The 4,794-nt window shown below is 33.9% G+C and overlaps 1 pseudogene; it reads left to right on the forward strand.

Annotated features, from left to right (window-relative positions):
* Positions 1-1,454: 1,454 nt before the first annotated feature.
* LOC149566257 (ABC transporter B family member 11 pseudogene) lies at positions 1,455-3,056 on the forward strand (annotated as a pseudogene).
* Positions 3,057-4,794: the final 1,738 nt, after the last annotated feature.

Consider the following 4,794-nt stretch of genomic DNA (forward strand, 5'->3'; position numbering starts at 1 on the left):
GAAGTAATAGCCAAAGAGAAAACTCAAAAGGTTGAAGAACATATAAACAAGGAAGAGATTTCATATCCAGCTAAAGGAGAACCATTATTAAGAACTTCAAATACTCAGATACAAAGCACAAGTTAGGAACAAGTAGAACATAATGAAAAAAGAATATGGAAGAATTTAGAAGAATACGAAATTATGTTGGATCTAGAACAAAACAATGAAAAGGAAGAGTTCGAAGAGGGAAGAACATAGATTGAAGAAAACAAAGAGCAATATAAGAACCAAATGGATCTAGTAGAACAGATAATTAAAGAATTAGAAGGAGAAAAGGAAAATGAGGAAGAAAACATGGAATTCTAGAGACCTTAATGTCCCTAGAAAAAAATGCTTATTAAACTAAAAGTTATCTTTGTTTGAATATGAAAGTATACTGATACAAGAAACCAAACTCAATAAAGAAGAAGGTATAAAATTAGGGAGGAAACTAGGAAGTTGGAAAATAGTTTTATAATAAGAAAATGGAGCATTAGGAGGGATGTGAATAATATGGAACCCAATGAGAATAACCTTAGATATGATAATCTCGAATCACAACTGGATGGGATGTAAAATTAAAGTATCAAGAACAATCTTTGAATCATTCTAATCAATGTATATGAGCCTATAGAGATGTGTTGCCCGGCTATAAAATTTGTTTCAATTTTATGAGCCATGGTTAATATTTAAAACTTGTCTGGTTTTAAGCCTTAAATTGGCCATTCTATCGGCCTCTATGTCTCTTGCTCGTTAGCAGCTCCACACATCACTTGAAATCGCTAAAAACTAACTTCTGAGCCTCAAGTTATTAAAGGTTAATGATTGCCACACAAAACGTGTTTTTCCTAACCTCTCAATAGGTTAATGATAATGTTCAAAAATACGTTTTTCTTAACCTCTCAAAAGGTTAATGTTAATGCCCAAAAACACGTTTTTCCTAACCATTAACCTCTCAAAAGGTTAATGATAACCCCTAAAAACACATTTTTCCTAACCATTAACCTCTCAACATATTAATGATGACGTTCAAAAACATGTTTTTCTTAACCTATTGAGCATGAACTAGGCATGTAAATTTTTTTAACGAAATGCTTGACAGATAAAATGATCGTGTCTTCCTCCTGGCTTTAGTTTTTCCTGTTTCAAGGCTTGTCTATTACCAGCTTCAAGAGAAGAGTAAGTTGACTGCCCACATAGCATCAAAGGTGTTGAAGATTTGGGTTGAGGCTTTCAATACAAATGATTATGAAGAGGTGAACTCATTATGCTTCTAGGCCAAATCATTGTCCTTTGCAAGAGTTTCTATGCTGGAGAAAGTCCAAGACAAATAGGATTACATATGATTGGAGCTTCCATGGCTTCAATACCCATCTTCTCTGAAAGCTATAAGTAAAATCATCAATCTGAAGCAGTCCCTTGCAGGAATAGAAATGGCTCTACAATATTCCCTCACTTTTGAGATCGGACCACTGATGCAGGCATTTCTTAAAGATCCATTGCTCTATCTCGCAGAGTGTACCACCCTTGCTCTAAACCATGCAGGATTTGCCAGCTTTTCAAGGAAAGACACAAATGATTCTAGGACCGAGAATTTAAAAGAAAAGAGAGGAGAAGATAGCAACAAGTCTGTGCCATTTTACAAACTATTTGTCACTGTAGATTTTCTGGACTTAATGTTGATGTTTCTTGGTTCTCTAGGTTCCATGGGCAATGGTGCTTCCATTCCACTTATGACTATCTTGTTTGAGATCCTTATAAATGCATTTGGAAGCAAGATGGAAAATAAACACAAACTCATGCATGATGTGTCCAAGATAGCTTTGAAAGCTTGTTTATCTTGTTTGTGGTGCTGGAGTTGCTACTTTCCTTGGGGTGTGTTGTTGGATGTGCATAGAGGAAAGATAGTATGCACGCATTAGGAGTCTCTACTTAAAAAAAATATTTTAAGGCAAGACATTGCATTCTTTAATAGTGGAACATCGACAGGAGAGGTTATTGGAAGAATTGTCAGATGACACAATTCTAATTCAGGAGGCTATGGGGAAAAAATTTGGGAAGCTCATATAATTTATAACAACATTTGTAGCAAGATTTATCATAGCTTTCATCACAGGTTGGAAATTACGTTGGTATTGCTATCTATTGTTCCTCTTCTTGCTGTGGCCGATGGTTTACGGTTATGATAATCTCCAAAATATCGAGCCGAGGCCAGCAAGCTTATGCAAAAGTAGAAAACACTGTGGGGTAGGCGATTGGTTCAATTAGGACAGCCGTGTCTTTTACTGGAGAGAGGAAATCTATGAGAGACTATGATAAGTCACTTAAAGGTTGCTTACAAAACTATTGCTCAACAAGGATTGGCAGCTGATTTTGGCCTCAGGTGTGTCCTATTTATTATGTTTAGTGGATATGCATTGGCTCTTTATTATGGATCCCAGTTAATCCTAAAGGGAAGTTATAATGTTGGTCAAGTGGTGAATTGAATATTTGCAGTTTTGACGGGAGGCATGTCTTAGCCAAGCATCACTTTCTTTAATTGTTGATTACAATAGAGCAAGCTGCAGCATACAAAATGTCTGAGACAATTGATAGAAAGCCAGATATTAATATCTATGACAAAACTGGTTACTAGAATAGTCCTTGAGAATATTCAAGGTGATATTCAACTTAAAGATATACAATTTAAATATCCTACTAAACCAGATGTTCAAATATTTTTTGGGTTTTCATTGGAAATACACAGGGGAACAATGATAGCTTTAGTTGGAGAAAGTGGCAGTGGAAAGTTTCTATGATCCACAAGCTGGTGAAGTGCTTATTGATGGCATTAACATCAAGAATTTTCAGCTTAAGTGGATAAGAAAAAAATTGGACTGATGAATCAGGAACCTGTCCTTTTTGGCACCACCATTAAAGAAAATCTTTTATATTGAAAAGATGGAGCTACTCAAGAGGAACTCATTATTGCTATCGAACTTGCTAATGCAGCTAAATTTATAAACAACATTGTCATCCGGGGCTTTTCGAGATAGGTCAATTGTGTCTGGGTAGATAGAGTTAGTACCTAGAAGAATCAGTGATTGTATATGTAAACATCTTTAGGAACTCTAGCTAAAGTTTTGTTTTTGCAAGTTTCCTTTGTATAGGTTAGTTTTCTTGAGGTTAATTAACCTTCCAAAATTATGTATTTTGGAGGTGGTTATTAACCACGAAGAGGTAGTTATTAACCTCTATGTCTATATAAGTACACCTTTTGGCTTTGTAAAGGGACTTTTTGGTTGGAAAATAAGGGAACACTATGCTAAAATTTTGATCTAGGGATAAATTTTGAAAAGTATGTACACTTTTTATCTCTGAATTGAAAAATCTCTATCACTTTCTTGGTGCAAGAAAATGAAATGAGATGTGCTTTGGGTTTCTTATTTTAAAATCCAAATTGTTATATGCAGTAGTAGACATTCTCATGGTGTTATGCGAATGTTTATGAATGATAACGAATGTACTTGGTAATACTGGTTGCCTTCAAGTGTAGTTCTTGATCACCATTGTTATCAATCTTTTTTATCGAAGAAGGTCGTGAGGGCGTGTGGTGCATTCGTCTTGGATGAATTTCTCTTGAACTTTGAAGTTTTAGATTCTTTATTTGAAAATCCTTTAAAAATTACATTATACGAGGGAGCTGCCCCTGAAAATGTAGAGGAAGGCTGCATACCAAGGGCCTCTCCAACTGTTGTGAACGATTTGCCACACACTCCATTGGGAAATTCTCCTGTGACAAATGTATTTACCAACAAGATGATAGATAAGAATCATTAATGGAAAGAAATAAGCATTTTTATGAGAGGCTATCACGAGGAAAGCATTCTTATAGAGGGAGATTTAAATGTTATATTAAACTTGGAAGAAAAATTTGGGGGAATGCAACACTTATTACAAGCAACCATTGACTTCAAAAGATAGATAGAGAATAATCAACTCCTAGATATCCCTACCAATAATGGAACTTGTACTTGGAATAATAGAAGAAAAGATTTTACCTCCATCGCAGAAAATTTAGATAGATTTTTATTTAAAAGAAAAGAGAATTAGATATGGTAATTTAGTCAACTATATTGCCCATAGCAAGATCAAATCATTATCTGGTAAGAACTGAATTAATTGAACCAATTATACCTTCTAGAAACCCATTTAAATGTGAAAAATGTGGTTTTTAGACTCTAGTTTTATGGAAAACAGTAAACTATGGTGGACAAAAGGACATTTCCAAGGATCAAAACTATATTTCTTCGCATCTAACATGAAAATGATCAAAGAAAATATCCTAAATGGAACAAAATACATTTCAACAATATATTCAAAGAAAAATTAGATAATGAAGAAAACCTAGAAACATTAAACAATGATGTTATAAAAAAAGGAATGGATACTGAATGATATCTAAAAGAAAAAGAATTACTTGCAAGACGAGGAAATATTGGCCAAAGAAGAGATATTCTAGATACATAAATCATGAGACATGGTTAGCAAAAGGGGACCCTAATACAAAATGTGTTCATAACAACACTATTTTTAACAGCTCTTTAAATCAAATTTCGAAGATCAAGGATTAAAAAGGAAACATATAACTAAAAACCCAACAAATATAGCATATTTTTTTATGAATTATTTTAAAAACCTCCTAAACAACTTTGACTTCTCTAATTTAAAAGCAGAAGAAAAGTTTCTAGAAAAAACTCTGAAGTTAGTCACTATGGAAGATAACAAATTACA

The sequence above is a fragment of the Cupressus sempervirens genome, chromosome 3 (genome assembly GCF_028749045.1).
Source record: "Cupressus sempervirens isolate cs-2001-9-10 chromosome 3, ASM2874904v1, whole genome shotgun sequence".
In the NCBI taxonomy this organism is placed as follows: Eukaryota; Viridiplantae; Streptophyta; class Pinopsida; order Cupressales; family Cupressaceae; genus Cupressus; species Cupressus sempervirens.